This window comes from Cervus canadensis, chromosome 17 (assembly GCF_019320065.1).
Source record: "Cervus canadensis isolate Bull #8, Minnesota chromosome 17, ASM1932006v1, whole genome shotgun sequence".
Taxonomy (NCBI): domain Eukaryota; kingdom Metazoa; phylum Chordata; class Mammalia; order Artiodactyla; family Cervidae; genus Cervus; species Cervus canadensis.
This window is the reverse complement of record NC_057402.1, coordinates 33,215,855-33,237,192: the sequence shown is the minus strand read 5'-3', so window position 1 is coordinate 33,237,192 and position 21,338 is coordinate 33,215,855. Positions and strand designations below refer to the sequence as shown.

Here is a 21,338-nt window from a genome sequence, read left to right as displayed (position 1 = left end):
TTCATTCAGCAGACTTATTGTAGAATAAACATGGGCCAGACACAATCTGTACTTGTCTGCTTTTCAAAACTTAGCTTAGCATTAGAGGCTAATTAGTCCATTCTTCCCCTCTTCACTCTCCATCTGACATTCTCCTCCTCCTGAATTCACTGTTAATAGCCCTTCTGTCCATCTAGCACCCTACACTCAGTTCACCTTTAACTCTAACTCCCCATAATACCCTGCATTGAAGTTTCTATGCCATCCAGAGCACTTATCTCAGCAACTTATCTCACCCAACTGTCTGCTCTAGTTCTAGTCCTCATCATGTCATACTAGACCATCCCAGGGGCCTGGGTGGTTTTCCTGCCACTGGTCTCCCAGCTCTCTAACACAGCATGCTCTTCTTTCCATACTGCTAACCTGATTATTCTCCTTTCGTATCTCAGTCCTTTGTTGGCACACTCATAATACAACACAATCAACTAAAGTGTTTCTTCCTTATCTACTGCCACACGACTTATCTGCCATCCCCAACAGACTCCAATCTCTATCGACTGCCTAATTTTTCTTCACAAATTTTAGAAAAATCATTAAAATTTCATCAGTCTCTTACTATAGGTAGAGTATGTGATAAAAAATTTTGGAAAAAATCAATGTGAATAACAAAGGAACACTATATCCAGCTCTGTCCCTAAGGGTGTCAAAACATCGGCAGTAGCACTTTTTTTTCCCCGAACAATGATAGTTAACGCAAGCTGAGCATTTAGATTTTGGTGGCTAGAGCTCTTTTCTGCTAGAAGAAAGCAAAGTCCTTTGGAAAGTAGTGGATTCCATGCCTTGGGGCAAGGAAAACACAGACAGATCTGAAATATCTTATTGTCAGACAATAAGGATACCTTCAGTGATGGTAGGGATAGTGCAAAAAGAAAAGAGAAGCCAATTTAAAGCAGGTCCTACAGGACAAGTTGTGATATCAATTGTGATGTTAGAATATCAACAGCAATAAAAGGTATAAGAGGACAATAATTACAATACTTTTATATAACCTTGTGGAAGCCATAACTGGTTAATGCTGAGTTAATATTAAATGTACAAAAGTGAAGTTGAAATATGAAAAATGAATATAATTGTATATTATTTTATTGATTTTATTAAGTATTATTATATACTTGTATATTTTATCTCTCCTATATATTTATATATAAAAGTATAATCTGTCTTTATCTGTGCCAGTAGCAGTAGGTAAATATAGGAAACTATGAGTCAGCCAAAAGAATTAGAAACTGTTCCAAAGAGGACTGATGGGTGTCAACGGTCAATGCATTCTCCTCTTTAGAAATCTGGCTATCTGTTAAGAATAGATCACACAGGCTAGGAGCAGAAAGCGCTGGGTAACTTGATAAATTACAGTAAGATAGTAATGAGGCATCTGTATGTTTTTATTAATGCTCATACACCACATAAATGTATAATAATGACATGGTGGAGGATTATGTAATGCTGGCCAAGCAAAGGACACATGGATCTGGGAGAAAACCCATTACTGACTAGATGGCCTCACTTAAAAACCATGGACTTTACTGTGCTTCTGATGTGAAACGTCAAGTTCAGTTATAAAATGGGGGCCTGGTGAGATCTCCAGGGATTAAGTGTGAATCACTTTGAGAAAAGAAATCAGGATGTGCCCCCTCCAAAAACCAACTGTTTGGTAACCCAACTCTTCTAGACTCAGGACAGGAAAATAAGCACTTCCGTTACATTTGAGAGATCTAATGAAGGCACATTAAACTCGTGGTATTGCTGGTTCATTACAGGCTTAAATAAAATATTCTTTTAAGTATTGTTATTTGTGCATAGGTCTTATCTGTTTGAAGTATCTAAAGTATTCAAAATAATCAGACCCATTAAATTCTGATAAACAATGTGTAAAAGCTTTAGAAAATCTGATTTTCCAAGCTTTGTTTGGTAGGAATATTTACTAAGCATGAAACAAAGTGAAAATAAAAGTATTTTCTCTCCATGCACAAAATTCCCCCATCTTTAAAGAATATAATAAATATGTTAAATACACCATCTCTCTCTTGCCTCTGAGCCTTTGTACACTCTGCTGATTACTCAAACTGTGATGCCCTTTCTTTCTTTGACCACCTGGTAATGTACACTCATCAGATGTCACCCCATCTTTTCTAAATTTCCCTGCCACTTTATTTATTGAAGTTTTAAAAAATCATCTTTTATTTGCCACAGGCACAGTAGCAGGCTGGGAAAAGTGCTAGATAAAACAGACAAGCTCTCCCAACACACACCCATGTCAGGTGAGGAGCTCATCTAGAAACAAGAGGCAAATTATTTACAGCTTAAAACAGTATATGTGTAGGAGTGTATATATTATGTACACACACATACACAATTTAAAAACTTCCAGGCAGTTAATAAACAATGTGCTATGATAGTGAATTCAACAGCAGGGTTACTGACTTAAGAGTCGGTGAGGAAATAAAAAAAGAATCGGTGAGGAAGACCTGTTGGAAGGGCTAATGTTTAAGCTGTGATGTGATAATCCGGGACAAGTCCATGTGCAGAGGCTGAATGGGGGAAGGAAAAGTATGTGAGCCATGAACCAAAAGATTGGTGTGGCTATAAAAGGGGGAGCATGGTTTGGGATGAACCTAGGGAGAGAAGCAGGAATGGATTATGTAGGGGTTTATTGATCCTGTAATGAGATGGTTATTAAGTGCAACTAGTAGCCACTGAAGGATTTAAAATGGGGGTAACCTGGACTAAGAACGTTTCAAAAATTCTTGCTCTAGCTATAGCCTGGGAACAGAAGCAAGAGAAAAAACAGAATGAATAGGAAGCTACTGGAGTGACTAAAGTAAGAGATAATGGTGGCCTAACTTAGAATGATGTCAGTGGAGATGAGAGCCATGGACAAATTTAAGACATATACTGAGGGACTGCACATGGGAAGTGAGGGAAAAGGAATAACAGGGAGTGAACCCCAGGTTTCTGACTTCGGCAAGTGGGTATATAGTTGTACAAGTTACAAGACAGAAAAAGTTATTGGAAAGGCAAATTCCCTTGGGGGGTGAGCAGATATGAGAATCAGGTATTTTATTTCAGATACTGTTATGCTTAAGTTGTCTTTGAAATATTCAAGGGAAGTCAGTAAGCAAAAAGATATTCCTACGTGAAGCTCTGCAGAGGAGTCGGGGATGGAGATAAACTTTCTGAGTCATGAGCATAGAAAGAGAATGAGAATGGGTCAACTTACCTAGGAAGCAACACTAGAGAGAGAAGGGAAGGGGTCCCCAAATAACACCTTTAACAATTTTAACATTTAGAGTAAGGTGAAGGTAAAAGTTCCGGTAAAGCACATGGAGAAGAAATAGCCTGAGAGCCAGGAGAAAAACAGGTGAGTCTGGCAGGGTGGAATCTAAGCCAGGACAGCACATCAAAAAGGCACTACACTAGTACTGAGATAATTCAATGCGGGAAAGAACAGTCTTCAATTAGATGTACTGAGGCAACTGGATAGCCACATGCAAAAGAATGATGTTGGACCTTACCTCACACCATACACAAATATTGGATCAAAGACCTCAACATAAGAGCTGAACTATGAAACTCAAGAGAAAGCCCAGGCACAAATCTTCCTCACCTTAGATTAGGCACTGGTTTCTTAGACATGGCACCAAAAGCATAAGGCACGGAAGAAGAATAAACTGGATTCCATAGAATTAATAAGATGATCGTGCTCCCTCTTCCCAGCTTTTCTAGCACTTTATTCATGTATCCATTACTATATTTAACACATTATAATTATCAGTTCAAGTGTCTGTTTAGCCAGTTAGACTGCAAATGTCTTACATTTCTTGACTTTCTCCTCTTTGTATATTTGGTGACAAGGAGACCAGCAGACCTATACATCCCATGCATTGTATGGCTGGTACTACTATATGCAAATAAACACATTTTGCAAATATGAAATAAGGATACAAAGGGTGGAAAATAGAGAGACACCTCTCCAAGGAGAAAGAACATACCAAGGCTAAGTTACCACCAGGGGTATCTTATATGGCCGATTTATGCGGTCCAAAGGACTGAAGAACCGTGAAGAAAACTTCCAATTACTGAAAGCTCTTCCATCTGACAGTCAGTCCTTAAGCTGGCAGTGTGACGAGAATCAAACAATGCACCATGGGAAACCTCTTATCTTGAGCAGGAGAAATAAGACAGATGAACTTCCACAGACAAAGATAACCTTGCTGCTAAATTTCAGGTGAAATATGCTGAACATAACAAAAATCTTCTATTACCATCACAGGGGTTACTTTAGTACTGAATTAGGTCATTATTGCTATAGTTAAATCCTATTCTTTAGGAGATAAGAGAATCAAGTCAGCCTGCAGCCTTGACCTATTTCCTTTTATGTTAGTGGCATCTGAAAATTTAAAAGTTTGGGTCTATTATGCTTCAGACATGGTCATAGAGGGCAAGAGAATTCAGCAGACAGTTCACTGAACTTCAGTTTCTCTTTCTGACTCTGCCCTGTACTGGTACCCTTATGAACTTGAGAGTCATTTAATTTCTTGTTTTAATATAGTGAATGCAAAAGCAGAATCCCACTGCACAGACAAACTGGAAAGATAGCAGTGAGTGGGCATAAGACATATGCTGACATATGTCAAGTACAATTTTTGTCCAGGCTGATAGTAGTACCATCTCTCTGGCATCATACTTAATTTTGAAACTTATAAAAATCCCAATGGGTTTCATGATTATTGTGTTATTCTACAATTTTAATGTATTTTGTTTGATTGCTACTGAATTCCTGTGATACATTTTACTTCCTACGAAGAATGCTTTGAAAATTGCTGCCAACTGGTCATTAAAATCTACTACAGTTATCATCGGCTGAATCAAATTACTCCCAATTTCATAGAGGAGTTAATATATACTGTGTCATCTTAAACACAAATATTTTCAATCCATATTAACAAGATACAAACTGAAAGAATGCTCAACCAACTGCAGACCTGGATATCCATTATGAAAGTTATCAACGTAACCCATTTCCGTTTGTACTCTTATTAGTAGGGACCAAGACTTCCTAAGTGCCTGCTATGTGCCAGATTTGTGCTAAATGTTTTACATCCATTATTCTATAAACCTTAGTGGCTACCCTTTAAGACAGATACTCTTATCCCCCTCTTAAAACTGTTGAAACACAGAAATTCACCTAAGATTACACTGCCAGAATCTTGATTCAAATTCAAGTCTGGGTGACTCTTAATATTACTGTTTTTTGCTATCAGAGGAGTTTCCAAAGTTTCTTATGGGTACACCTTGTGAGGTGAAATCATTTCTTCCTTTTTTAATTTACTCCTTAATCCTAGTTTTATTTACTTAAAAAAACTTTATTGGCGTACAGCTGATTTACAATGTTAACTTTCTGCTGTATAGCAAAGTGAATGTCATACATATATATATATATATATATATATATATATATATATATATCTCCATCCACTTTCTTTAGATTCTTTTCCCATACCAGTCATTACAGAGTATTGAGAAGAGTTCCCTGTGCTATACAGTAGGTCCTTATTAGTTATCTACTTTATATATAGTAGTGTATATATATCAATCTGAATCTCCCAATTTATCCCTCCCCCTCGTCTCTCCCTGGTAACCATAAGATTGTTTTCTGCCTCTGTGACTCCATTTGTTTTGTAAATATGTTCATTTCGTACCATTTTTTTTATTCCATATATAAGTGATATCCTATGATATTTGTGCTTCTCTGTATGACTTACTTTACTCAGTGTGGCAATCTGGATCCGTCCATGTTGCTGCAAATGGCATTATTTCATTCTTTCTCATATTCCATTAGTAATAGTCTATTGTATATATGTACCAAATCTTAAAAGTACCAAGAGCAGATTTCATTTGCCCCAACCCCATGATGTACACTTAGACTTAGGATATGAACATGACATCCACGTACTGTTTTCCTTTTTTTATCATCTTGGTAACCTAAGCCACAGTTTTTCCTCCTGGAATCCAGTCCTGATCCCATTCTGTCTATGCTTCCCACAGCACCTTTAGCATTTCTATGATGAACTATTTATTATGATCACCCAAACTGTTGGTCTACTTATTTGTACCTATTATTGATCACAAGGGAAGCCCCTTTATTTTTTTTTTTTTTTAGCATTTCCGGGTATGATGTCCATCATTTATTAGGTATCCAAGAGATGCTTGTTGAATGGACAGTGAACTGAAAATGTTTTCGGTTTTACAAAGCTGCAATGAGGTTATTATTTATGCCCAAATCCTTATTTTCGTTGGTATGGATTGTGCTATTCTAAGCAGCACACCGAAAAGATCAACTCCTGGACATACTGAAATAAAATTCTAGTTTTACCGCATTTTTCTGAATTGTTTGGGATTTCTTTTCATTCTGTCAAAGATACAATAATGTACAAAATACACGCTCAGGATATTTGATTGATATGGGAAATGTTACTTTCAAAAGAAACAGCACTATTTCCAAAATCATGTTATGGTTCTGGTGGGGAAAAGATGACACACACAGTGAGTGAAAACCAAAACAGATTTTGCTTCTTCCTGTGTTTACTCTACTTAGAATATGAAGGAAGGCATGTTTTTCACACCTCCTGTTTAAGTACCGCACTTTTAAAAAGGATTAGGCATTGAAAACTCAATTTAGAAGAACAAACTTTTCGTATATTTCATCCCTTGCCAATAAACAGGTTAAACTGTTAACAGAATGACATCTAAAAGATAACAAAATTTCTATCAATTTAAAAATATTTTTTATTTCACTCACTGGGTTTTCCAAGTATCATTATAACCCACTTGCAATCTTTGTTGGGTGAAGGGTCTTTATATCTTGAGGAATAAATAATCCTTATACTTGTAAGGTATGTGACTGTTACCTATCATATGAATAATGCAGAGGTTAATGCTCCTTGACATTTCCAAGGCAGAGAAACCACACAGTGCTGAAAAATAATGATGATCTGGTTGGGGTGGTGATAATGAAAGGAAGTAAGATGACCAGTGATGAGACTATTGCAAATATTTCAGGAAAAGATGACAAGGACCTGAGCTATTATGGTAAAGATGGAAATGAAAAAGCTGAGTTTCAAGAGACATAGAAGGAGCACCCACGGTAATGGAGAATGGCTTGCTAAAGAGGACTTGTTTACAGACAAGGTATCATGGGTTTCTAAAGGAAGAAAACAGAGCCTTTGGGTTGGTAACTTAATATATAACACCAGTTCAAGCTACCTGACTGAACATTGTGAATCTCACAAAGAGCTTCTTTATGATATACTCAAAGGGTTTGGTAGAAATAATGGTAGGTGTTGACAAAACTGTGTTTCATTTTCCTTCTTCCTGGATACATAGAAAGCATTTATTTTCTGGCCTTTCTTACAGTTAGACTGGCAACAGGGCCAGTAGGTGGTAAGCAGAAGCAATGAGTGCCTCTTCTGGGCTGAGGTTAAGAGAGGTCCAGGTTGGCCTTGGGGCTCTCTTTTCCCTCACGGAATTTGATTCTGAAAGGCACTTCTTAAGACAATGGATCAACAAGATGCAAACACTGGATCTTTAAGTAATCACTTAGAAGCTGCCCTCAAGCGGAGTTAAATTCACAGAACTTGTGAGAGTGAGAAATAATGTCATTTATGAAGCCACTGTGATTCTACCGTATGTTTGTTATTGCATCATAACCGAGTGTTGTTCAGACCAATAAAAGGAATGCTATTCACATTCTTAACACATTTTGAGGAGAGTATCCAGGTTTAGAAGAACCTCCTTTAAAATGTTTTATTTAACTAAATTAAGGGTTCTCTCCTTGGACTGTAGATGGCTGTCTTCTTGCTGCCCTCACACAGTGCAGAGAGCAGGCACACTCCCTTCTAAGGAGGGCACTGATCTCATCATGACGGTTGGTCTCTCTCATGACCTAATTATCTCCCAATGGCCCCATCTCTTAATACCATCCCACTGCAGGCTGGAGTTTTAACATCTGAACAAACATGCAGCCCATAACATTATCTAATTAAAAAACACTGAATTTTATTTTAGAAAGTTCTTTTTTACTTACTTCTATACTGTAAGAACAGGAAGTAGAGCTTCCCAGGTAGTGCTAGTGGTAAAGAACCCTCCTGTCAATGCAGGAGATGTAAGAGATGCAGGTTCAATCCCTGAGTTGGGAGGATCCCCTGGAGGAGGAAATGGCAACCCACTCCAGTATTCTTGGTAGTGAATCCCATGGACAGAGGAGCCTGGCAGGCTACAGTCCATGGGGTTGGAAAGAGTTAGACATGTCCGAAGCAACTGAGCAACATAATTTTATGGTTTGAAATATAGAAATGGACTTTATAGATTAATACTAATAAAAACTATTATTAAAATCTCATTTCCACTTTGAATCTGTAGCTGTAGCTAGTCTTAGTAAGATCATTTAAAATTTACTTTTCTCTTATGCAGTGTAGATTCAAATACCATTTTCTACTTGCTTTCTTATAACAAATGTACCCATGGGTAACCGTAAAGAAAAAATGACAGCAAGGTAAGAAATATTGTACTGTACAAGTGAGACCATATATTGCAGCCACCATGACCATTAGGCCTGGAAACATAAGCAGAGAGAAGTGGGGTGCTAGCTGTCATTCCACTCTTCAGCCACTCAAGCAAGCCAGGAACAATTACCCTTGCTCACCTTTTAGTGATGACACCTTGAATGTATGTTTGAAATCATATGCAAATTAGGAATAATCTTCAATATGATTATTGGCAACATACAAAATGGTACCACTTGATTCAGTACAAAAAGGGACTTTGTGAGTGTAAAATATTTATTTTGCACTCAAGACCTGGTCAAAATACTAAAGACAATAGCATTTGAAAACTCATAACTCTGAAGTGAAAATCAAAACCAGTCAAGAGGGTATCTATCAATCAAAAGACCATAATTTCCTTATGTTAGTTCTGTTTATAGGGAGAAACTGGGTGGAAGTGTGTATGGATCAAGGTCAACAAGTGAAAAAGAAAGATGAATAGGAAAAGATATCTTTTTCTTGATTCTTTAAATCTTCAGAACAAAATTTAGCTTCAAGTAAAATCTTACATGAGTCTAATTAAGAACTTTTACTGCAGGATGAAGCTATAATTAAAGTTTTCCCTTATATGGCTTACTAACTTGCAGCTGCAAGCAGAATGTTTTAACATATCATCATATTGGCATTAGTTTGACAAAATGCAGTAATCACTGCCTTTTGTGAACTAGAAGACATCAAGAACATGAATATTTTAATTCATGTTAGTTGATACAGACATAATTTATTAGAAGTTACAGGGAATCTTTGGCATTGTAATTTTTTTTTCTATTCTTTTTTTTTTTTTTAAGGTAATTGAATGCTTTGCTCATTTTGAATAAATGTAACTTGACACAAATGATCTAAAACAAGGAGTTGAAACAGCAGGGAAGATGGAAGAAAATAGGACAAATTCCTAGGCTCTGTAGAACACAGGAAAATTTTGCATCCTTAAAGATGAAAAGGAGTCTGAGAACTATGCAGGCAGTTATTTCCATGGAAATATTTAAATGCATACATTTATTAAGAAGCTAGACTACTATCTTTCTTAGCTTAAGTTCAGGAATAGAAGCAGATCCATCATTAGTTATTTGATAATTTATTGCCACCTAACTATACCCTCTAGTCATGCGAGAACTGGACCATCAAGAAAGCTGAGCACCAAAGAATTTATGCTTTTGAATTGTGATGCTGGAGAGGAGCCTTGAGAGTTCCTTGGACTGCAAGGAGATTAATCCAGTCAATCCTAAAGGAAATCAACCCTGAATATTCATTAGAAGGACTGATGCTGAAACTGAAGCTCCAATACTTTGGCCCCCTGATGGGGATAGCCAACTCATTGGAAAAGACACTGATGCTGGGAAAGATTGAGGGCAGGAGGAGAAGGGGGCAGCAAAGGATGAGATGGTTAGATAGCATCACCCACTCAATGGACATGAATCTGAGCAAATTCCAGGAGATAGTGAAGGACAAGGAAGCCTGGTGTGCTGCAGTCCACAGGGTTGCAAAGAGTTGGACACAACTGAGTGACTGAACAACAACTGTACCCTCAAATGGGCACAATCACATGTGAAGTTCTTTAACACACTCATTTTAGTCAAAAGCAAGAAAAAGAGGCGGCAAAACGTTCTGCAGCTTTGGGGGTGGTGGGCAGGAGGAACGGGGTGAGCAGGTTGGAACTGTCAGTCCCCAGTCTTTGCTGAATCCAAGTAGATTACCTGCCAGCACAGTCACCCAGAGCTCTGCCACACAGGGGTTTGGGCTCACTTCCGGGAGGGCTAGAGCAGAAGGTGTTGGCAACATTACATAGAAAGGCAACAGGTGAGAAGGAAATATAACACAATACTAGTTATTGCTCAAGAGATCTAGGCTAGTCCACTGACCTGACATGCCTCTTTATCTTGGACTTTCCCACCTGAGTGAGGTATGCCAGAAAGACAAGGTCATCTCCAGGAAGCCTAAGTGTCAGCGAGTGGCTGGTGAGCTGAGGGTGGCTGGAAATAGGAACTAGAAAGGAAGAACCACAGCTAAGGACTCGGAAGCTGGCAACCAAAAGAATCTTTTCCTTCTTGTTCAATTCTGATTGAGGATCTGGAATCAGTTTTCCAACTGAGAGATTTGCTGGCTTTTAAATGAGCAACAGACATATTTGTTGTGGTGTGTAGCCATGGAAATGGACAGGATGTCTGCAAGATTGGTGACTGGTTGTGTCCAGACTCCTCCTTACCACCCAGGAGGCACATACGCCCAAGGAGCCCCAGCGGGCCTGGAAGGAGAATCATAATATCCAAAGCTGACATCTCCCTCTTTTGCCATCACTCTCTGACAAATGGTCACCGGGAACTTCCTTACTCAGGGGAGTGTCAGTATGTGCTTTATGCTAGAACTGTCTATAACCTCCATGCCTCTCTCTCTCGGCAGCTGATGTCACACACCGTCCCTGGGAAGACTTGAGAAGAGTATTGAATGCTGCTGGAAGTACAGTGCTTTTAAGTTGCCAAGTGCAAAACTCCTGGTTGACCTTAACTCATTAAAAGCTGAATTTGGCTGACTAAACCTCTATTCATAATAAGCTTTTATCTTTATTTCTGTTCATTTTTTAAAAAGTGAATATGCAGGGAAGAAACACTCATACCATAGATTTTTAGAAAATAAAGTTACTAACACACACATACACACAATGCTCTCCCTTATTTAATTCTGACTTCCTACCCCTTTAAACACTCCCAACAGATTTAAATAGTGATGTTTTCAATAAGCAGAGATTAAAAATTCAGTCTGAAGAAAATGAAACAAAAAAATACAAAGGATAGAAAAAAAAAAGACAGCCCAGATCATCTAAATCCATCAGTGAACTCCCTTCTCAACTGGGAACCCAGGAAAGCAACCCCACAGGGACTTGAGTTCTGTGATTATGAGTGAAAGTTGCATTGTCTGTTCCTGTCTGCCCTCCTCCTGTTCTGTCCTCTAATTTTAGACATACTGGCCTTGACAGCATCCCTTAACAAAAAGATCAGTAGCAAGCTCTCAGGTCCCAAATCTGATGTTTCCCTCGATTAAGAGGGTTGACAGCTTTTACGTAATCACCAAAACCATTATGGGGGACTGGGACCGTATTACTACCAACTTCTTTCTAATTACATTACTCTTTATATTTTCAAAGTACACTAAAGCCTGTGATCAAATGCATCCCAAAATTTTGTTTTTGACTAGCTAAAAGTTTACTGAAAACTACTACTCTAGGGCAGAAGTCTGCAAACTCTTTCTGTAAAGAGCCAGATATTAAATATTTCAGGCTTTGAAGGCCATACTGTTCTGGCTTAAGTACTCAAACTCTGTTGCAGTGTGAAAGTCAAAAGCAAATATGTAAATTAAGGTGTGTGGTTGTATTTCAATAAAACTTTATTCACAAAAACAGCCCTGGATCCAGCCTGAGGCCTGTAGTTTGCAGATCTCTGCTCTAGGGTCATAATTAATAAGTTAGTGAACTGGGTAGTACCAACATACAACCAACTTACTCAACACGAGGTGTTTGATCTACCTTAACAAAAAAAAAAACCATAGGCAAAAGAGAATTTTGCTTATGATCTAAATAAACCAAAATTTGGAATACATGATCTAGCAATAGAGAATTATACCCTGCCCCCATCCCCAAAATTCAGTGAATTCTAATGTTGAAAGAATCCAATTTCCTAAGAAAGTGACTGTTCTAAAAACCTAAGAAGTATTGTAACCATACCTATGGTATATTTGATAATTCTTGAAAAATACTAATAGTTAATGTGTAACAAACTACTCTGTCCCAGACACTACACAAAATGCTCTATAAGAAGTAACTCATTTAATCCTCACAACAACAATAATAATAATAACAACACTATTATTATTCCCATTTTACAGAAAACTGAAGACCAGATAAATCACTTACCCAAGATCATAAGGCTAGTAGATAAAACAGGTGGGAGGTCAAACTCATGCATTCAGCCCTTCCCCTGAATCTGTGATCTTAATCACTACTCTTCAGAGAGCAAGAGGGAAAGGAAGGCAAGTCAATGGTTAGCCCTGGGAATTCTGCCTCAGAGAGAGATGCTTGGACCTCTCTGTAGATCAGCAAATATTTACTGACTTTTAACCATATGTTGGATGGCATGCCTAGTGTTTTACATATATTATTTAATCCTACTAACAGTACTATATGGGAGGAGCTATTACCCTATTTCAACAAAAACCGTGCTGTAGGGAGGTTATGAACTAAGGACTAACCTAGTTAGTGATGAAGCTGCTTATGCTAGCTCTGTTGGGATGACTATTTTCAAATAAGATGATCACTTCCTAAACAACTATTTGCAGGAGCTTCATGTTACTGAAGAGGACCGTATTCCAGACTAGCAGGTGGCAGGTGTTCATACACATACAGGGTTGTATATGTGATAGAGGCCTCTTGAGTCTTTACTTTCCCAAATGAGATCTGTACCACAGGGTTGCATAGAATTGTTTCCTTCCTCCTCCATCAACAGACTGATTCCTGAAAATACGGCTGTGACTGTGATTCTGTTCAGCCCTTCTTTCTTGCTTGTCCAGGCACTGTGCCAAGCTAAGTCCATCAAAGTCCCAGAGCTTTCTTGGCATCTGCTCATTGTTCAAAAAGGGATTGTTAGCATACACATTGGACCATTTCATTCTCCTGGCTTTATGCCTTGTCTGAAACCACAGCTATGACAGCTCTCTCTGGGGCTCTGCCTTGACCTTTCCTGTGTTTGTCAGCCCTTCCCCAAATATAGGGGTTTATAATTAGAGGCTGCTACTCATCTCATCTGAGACAGTTTGCATCCTACATTCTCCTAGCTGATTTTAGATAATATTCAAATGAAGACAGAAAAATCTCTTTTCTTATTCTATCATTTTAAAACCAGAAGTTTAACAGATGCAACTATGACTTTTTCCCCTATCAAAGTCAAATTAATTCAGCAATTCTATCATTCTCAGCACAGAATTCAGCGTGGATTAACTAGCTACTGAACATACAGCATATACACCTTATTAATTACGTCTAGACTTTTGGCTCCAGTTTTTTAAAGGAAAGTGTGAAAGTCACACAATCGTGTCTGACTCTTTGCGACCCCATGGACCATATAGTCCATGGAATTCTCCAGGCCAGAATACTGGAGTGGGTAGGGTAGCCTTTCCCTTCTCCAGGGAATCTTCCCAACCCAGGGATCGAACCCAGGTCTCCCACACTGCAGGTGGATTCTTTACAGCTGGGCCACAAGGGAAGCCCAAGAATACTGGAGTGGATAGCCTATTCCTTCTCCAGCAGATCTTCCTGACCCAGGAATCGAACCAGGGTCTCCTGCATTGCAGGTGGATTCTTTACCAACTGAGCTATCAGGGAAGCCCAAACATCCAAAATAATTTAAAAATAATCATTAGACAATTAAGTTTGGCAATGTATTTTTACTGTATTCATGATCACTACTGTTTTTCACATCCTATTCCTTCCCATTGGGTTCCCTTGGCTTTATGTTGAAGTACATCATTTAGTAGCTCTTTCAGCAAGCTTGGGGGAGGGAGCAAATAATCTTTTCTCGTCTGAAAATATCTCTTTTCCCGCTCACTTCTAAATTATAGTCTAGCTGGGTATGGAATTGTAGAATTAATTTCTGGAAATTGATTAATTAACTTGGGGCACCTCTTGGTGCCAGTAACAGCCATCAGTTGTCCTTCCACTATAGGAAACTTCTGTTTTTAGTATCTTGGAAGATTTCCTGTTTGTCTTCAGTGTTTTACTCCATGATGTTTTTGTCCAGATACAGCTTCATTTAATTTTCAAGTGTGGCACTTGGTGTTATTCTCAATATGAGTCTTCAGTGCTGGAAAAGTTTTAGCTCTTATCTTTTGGCATACTGCTTTCCCACCATTCTGATACCCTCTTCTTCTCATATCCTCGTAGAAAATCCTATGAGATGAATGGTTAGAGCTTCTTCTATCTCCCATGCACACCTGCCCCTTTATAGTCTTCATCTCTCTGAACTGCATTATGGGTGAGTTTCTCATTATTTTCCAAGTCATTAAGTCTTTAACTATAGATAATCTAGAGTTTATTCTAACAAATGGGTGTATTTTTTCATTTCCAGAATTCTTTCCTCTCCACTACCTCATCTTTTCATTGAGCTTTGTTTTTGCTTTGTAACGTCTTGTTCTTTTTTTCTAATTCCTTTATTTTTTGAGTATCACAAGCATACTTTTTTTAAAGTCATTTTCAAATTAGTTTCATTTGGAGTAAGTTCAACTCCCAATTTTTTTTTTTTTATTTCGCATGTATTTTAGAATTTTAGTTAGTGCATTCTTCTCGAGTAGGAAATTTTAATTTCTTCTCCCTTCTCCTCACTACCATGGTCCTTTCTCTCCTACATGTAGCTTTATGGTTTATAATATTGGCCCCTAAGACAACCAGGACTTAAAGTGATGATGTGAGGCTCCTGTCCTGGATGCTGTCATGGATATTGCAGAACCAGTGCTAAGCCAGTGCTAAGCCAGTGGGCAGCTGGCTCCAGGTCATGGGTGGGAGATGCTGTTTGCTTTCTGTTGCCTCCCCAAGAATGCAGATTCTTACAAGCAACTTCCTCATAGGGCAGTGGATCATGGCTTGTTTGTAGATCCCTTGCTTGGGCAGAGAGGCTTTGATTCCAAACAGCAAATGTGGCTGTGGTCTTTTGCTTTCCTTGGGGGTACTCAGTCACTGTTACAGCATGGAATTCAAACTACCTCTTTCCAGACCTGTAGCCCAGCAGGCAAGCAGCTTCATTCCTACTGTTTTGTGACTCTGTTATGTTTCTGGTTTATGCATACTTAGCTTTTTTTCTGAAAGTGATTATTTCTTTTTAATTCCCTCTATTTTGCAGGTAGTGGTGCTGAAGGAGTCTCAAAATGTGAATTCACGTTAAACTGTGCCAATATTCAATTTTTAAAATATTCATTTTTACCAGTATAGAGATCCAAAAATTCTACAATGTTCAGCAGTGATAATACTTATTTTTCCATTTGTTCTCACCAGCAAACAACGAAAAAGCTGATTATATCTTATTGACAGATTCTCTTATTTGCCTAGGCCTGGTTGGTTGAAAGTTCAGTTCAGTTGCTCAGTCATGTCTGACTCTTTGCGACCCCAAGGACTGCAGCACGCCAGGCTTCCCTGTCCATCACCAACTCTTAGAGCCTACTCAAATTCATGTCCATTGCATCAGTGATGCCATCCAACCATCTCATATTCTGTCGTCCCCTCCTCCTCCTGCCTTCAATATTTCCTAGCATCACGGTCTTTTCCAATGAGTCGGTTCTTCACATCAGGTGGCCAAAGTACTGGAGTTTCAGCTTCAGCATCAGATCTGCTAATGAATATTCAGGACTTATTTCCTTTAAGATTGACTGGTTGGATCTCCTTGCTGGCGAAGGGACTCTCAAGAGTCTTCTCCAACACCACAGTTCAAAAGCATCAATTCTTCTGCGCTCAGCTTTCTTTATAGTCCAACTCTCACATCCATACATGACTACTGGAAAAACCATAGCTTTGATTAGACGGACCTTTGTTGGTAAAGTTGATAGCCCCAAATGAACTTCAATTTACATTTCTTAACAGGAAAAAACAGTTGAGAGTTGAGAAGCATAGCAAATCAGTGTTTCTGTTTATTTTTATCTGTATTAGAACTTTAAATTTCTGTAGTTTTTAACCTAATCTTAATCAGAAATAAATCCAGCTATTTGTGCTTGTGTTTATTCAGCTTTTAAGAGATGAAGCTGAGAAGTATAATAGTCCAAAAGAGGAAGTCTTAATTTTGGAATTTTCTTAATCAACAGTGAAGAAAGCTTTACCACATTTTCCCAAGTCTGTTATTTCCCCAAAGAAGACACATGCACCATCTATTTTCAAAGGCTGCCTTACCTAGGACTCCATCTTAGTTACCTATACATGTTGCTGGCCTATAAATGTTTATTACACAGAAGAGTTGGATATAAATGCACCATGCTTTATATAACATACATATTCCTGAAATTTTATGCATATCTTATAATTCAACAAGTTGCATTTTCCTTTTAAAGTATAATATGATCTCAAAGAGTATTCCTAGAGGAAAAGAAAATAGATATGAAAATAGACCAAAAGAAAGGACAGCATTAGAAGAGTGAACTTAATAGAACATTTAACTAGAAAATAAATCAACAGTGATAAAGAAATGAATCCCATAATTCAAATGCTATACTGAAAACACAACACTGACCAATGTCAAGAACTATACTAAGCTGATGAAATGACGATAAAATCTCATTTTGTTGGAGGATCACTTAAAACCTTTAGACAAAAAACATGCATTGAAAAGATTCTCTACTTTTCTATAATGGGAAAGAAGGAAAGATAGATTTTAGGAATAGACAAATCTTAACTTTCCTTAGAGAAAATCTGAGATACCAAGGGAACATTTCATGCCAAGATGGGTACAACAAAAGGACAGAAATGGTAAGGACCTAATAGAAGCAGAAGAAATTAAGAAGAGGTGGCAAGAATACACAGAACTGTACAAAGAAGGTCTTAATGACCCGGTGCTCACTAACCCAGAGCCAGAAATCCTGGAGTGTGAAGTCAAGTGGGCCTTAGGGAGCATCACTATGAACAAAGTTAGAGGAGGTGATGGAATTCCAGCTAAGCTATTTCAAATGCTAGAAGATGATGCTGTGAAAGTGCTGCACTCAATATGCCAGAAAACTTGGAAAGCTCAGCAGTGGCCATAGGACTGACAAAGGTCAGTTTTCATTCCAATCTCAAAGAAAGGCAATGCCAAAGAATGTTCAAGCTACCACACAATTGTTCTCATCTCACATGCTAGGAAAGTAATGCTCAAAATTCTCCAAGCCAGGCTTCAACAGTACATGAACTGTGAACTTCCAGATGTTCAAGCTGGATTTAGAAAAGGCAGGGGACCAGAGACCAAATTGCCAACATCTACTGGATCATACAAAAAGCAAGAGAATTCCAGAAAAATATCTACTTCTGCTTCATTGACTATGCTAAAGCCTTTGATTGTGTGGATCATAACAAACTGGAACATTCTTCAAGATATGGGAATGCCAGACCAACTTACCTGCCTCCTGAGAAACCTGTATGCAGGTCAAGAAGCAACAGTTAGAACTGGATATAGAACAAAAGACTGGTTCAAAAATGGGAAAGGAGTGTGTCAAGGCTGTATATTGTCACCCTGCTTATTTAATTTGTATGCAGAGTATATCATGCAAAATGCTGGGCTGGATGAATTACAAGCTAGAATCAAGATTGCTGGGAGAAATATCAATAACCTCAGATATGCAGATGATACCACCCAAAAAGCAGAAAGCGAAGAGGAACTAAAGAGCCTCTTGACAAATGTGAACGAGGAGAGAGACAAAGCTGGCTTAAAACTCAGCATTCAAAAAAATAAGATCATGGCATCTGGTACCATCATTTCCTGGTAACTAGATGGTGAAACAATGGAAACAGTGACAGACTTTATTTTCTTGGGCTCCCAGATCACTGCAGATGGTGACTGTAGCCATGAAATTAAATGCTTGCTCCTTGGAAGAAAAGCTATGACAAACCTAGACAGCATATTAAAAAGCAGAGATATCACTTTGCCAACAAAGGTCCACATAGTTGAAGCTATGGTTTTTCCAGTAGTCATGTACGGGTGTGAGAATTAGTCCATAAAGAAAGTTGGGTGCCAAAGAAGTGATGCTTTCAAACTGTGGTGCTGGAGTCCCTTGGATAGCAAGGAGATCAAATCAGTCAATCCTAAAGGAAATCAACACTGAATATTCATTGGAAGGACTGATGTTGATGCTGAAGCTCTAACATTTCGGCCACCTGATGGGACGAGCCGACTAATATTGGAAAAGACGCTGATACTGGGAAAGATTGAAAGCAAGAGAAGAAAGGCATGACAGAGCATGAGATGGTTGGGTGGTATCACCGACTCAATGGACATGAGTTTGAGTCAACTCCAGGAGATGGTGGAGGACTGGGAAGCTTGGCGTGCTGCAGTCCATGGGGTTGCAAAGAGTTGGATATGACTTAGTGACTGAACAATAGCAACAGTTCCCTTTATTATCTACATAACTTAAGACATGTTAAGTAATGTTACGAGACTCTGCTTCCTTATCTGTAAATGATAAACGTGAACTAAAAAATATTGTCTGGCACAGACCACCAGCCCAGGTTGGATGCATGAGACAAGTGCTCAGGGCTGGTACACTGGGAAGACCCAGAGGGATGGGATGGGGAGGGAGGCGGGAGGGGGGATCGGGATGGGGAACACATGTAAATCCATGGCTGATTCATGTCAATGTATGGCAAAAACCACTACAATATTGTAAAGTAATTAGCCTCCAACTAATAAAAATAAATGAAAAAAAATTGTTTGGCATATAGTAGGAACTCAATATGGTGACTATCAGTGTTATCATCATTAACTAACTTTTTTCCCTAGAGGAAAAATGCAAATATGAATACATATGACTTCATGTCTACTATATCTGATCTAAGGGATACTGAAAGCTATGCATACCTCCACTCCCTCCTCTGTGTCTGACTGGAATTCAGATTCGATACTAATACAATAGAAAGGAAGGCAGGACAACAGCAGGAAGGCAGAATTTAAAGAAGAATTTATTATAATATATTAATATAGTTATAACAACTACCACTACATTTCACAGTACTCCCTATTTACCATGCTAAATGCTTATAAATGGGCCTTATTTAAAAATCTTACAACCGTATGGAATAAGCATAATTATCCTGTTTAAGAACAGGAAGTCAAGCTTACAGTTTAAGTAACTCATCCACAGTCGGTAAATGACAGATCACAAATTCAAACTCAGATCTCTGCAAAGTCTTTTCCTTTCCAGTGTGTAACATACCATGCTGGGAAGACAAAGTTTAAAAAACAACACTACACTGAAGGAAGAAGACACCCTAACCAATACAGAAAACTGTTGAATTAATATGCTAATTGCACTTCGGGGGCTCATGTTAGATCACTTCTAAATGAACATTGAATTAAAGAGATAAATCCAACCAGTTAATGTGAACTTATCTGATGAGTATGTGTTAAATGCACTTGACCTTGACATTTTATATGAAAGCTGAAGAGGAACTGTCAGTCTCAAGAGGAATGTCACCAAGGTATTTACATGGAGGACATTAAGATCACTTTCTGATCTTAATGGAAGTAAGATAAATATCAAAGAAAAGGATGATTTTTGACAAAACCAAATGTCCTACAACATTTTCATCACTGAAAGCTTTAAGTACTAAGATATCCTAGAAACTTGTAAAAAAAACCTGTGTAATTATTAAGGAAAATCGATTCCTTAAAGAAAAGAAAGAGCCAAGGTACAAATATCCCAGTTGATAAAGTAAGGAGCTACAAGATAAGCCCTTTCAGCCACTTAAGTACTGGGTCTTCCTAAAAAGCTTACATGCTTTGAAGTTTAAATATCTTAAATTATAACAGATTAGTACAAGTATAGAAAGTATTTAAAAGTATATATTATGAAAGGAAAAAGATTAAATGTAGGGCATTATTATACAATAGTGTATATTATAGCCCTTAGAAAAATAGTACAGTAGGCAGAACATCAGCTTCACAAAGATTCCCACGTCCTAATTCATGGAACCTATGTATATGTTACCTTACATGGTAAATGGGACTTTGCACCTATGAGTAAGGATCTTCAGATGGAAAGATTATCCAAATTACTTGGGTCAACCAATATAACCACAGGGGTCGTGATAAGAGAGAGGCAGGAGCATAAAAAGCAGAGAGAGATTTGAAGATGCTACACTGGAGATTCTGAAGATGGAGGAAAAGGCCCCGCACCTTGGAATACACGCAGCCTCCAGAAGGTGGAAAAGACAAGGAAACAAACTCTTTCCTAGCACCTCCAGAAGGAACACAGCCTGATGACTCATTCCAGACTTCTGACCTCCAGAACTACAAGATAATAAATGTGTGTTGTTTTAAAGCCACTAAGTTTGTGATAATTTGATAGAGCATCATTCGGTGATGACCAAGATGGTAAACTCATTGCAGACAGAAAAAAATACATTTTACTCAGCAACTCTTAAGATAAACATTTGCTTCTTTTAATTGAACTTTTTATTTTGTATTGGAGTATAATCAGTAACATTTGCTTTTAAATGATGTAAGCCTTTAAACAATTACACTCTACTGTGTCTTATTCAAGTTTGAAAGTCAAAAGCTTAGAAAAAATAGACAAGGATGATATACTGACACCACAAAGACCTTCTCAAAATTATAAGTGTTTTTCCTCGTCTTTACTTGGTGTCCCAAAGACCCTAACATTCCTAGAATCCAACCATCGGGACCAGCTTTTGCCTTTTATCACCAGATGTGCGAATCTACTCTGACCTTGTGAAAAACATCTTTTATTCCCCTCTTTAAGTCTCAACCTCTTATAATGGGAACTGGAAAGAAGATCAATAAAATCAACCAACTGTGAAAATAAGGTCCATAGGATGGAGCGAGACACTGATAAAAGAAATAATATATAATAGCATAAATAGTCACAAGGAGATTAGGTCTGGTGCAATACCTGTATGTGAAGCATGTAATGCCCCTGATTTTTACCCACCACACTCTATCCTGTTTAATTCTCTGGGAGATAAGAGACATG

The 21,338-nt window shown here is 38.2% G+C and overlaps 1 protein-coding gene across 3 annotated transcripts in view; it reads right to left on the bottom strand.

The window, feature by feature from the left end:
* Nucleotides 1-21,338, bottom strand: part of STXBP6 (syntaxin binding protein 6) — a 257,695-nt gene that overhangs the window by 22,598 nt on the left and 213,759 nt on the right. The gene's annotated exons all lie outside the window — the stretch shown is intronic.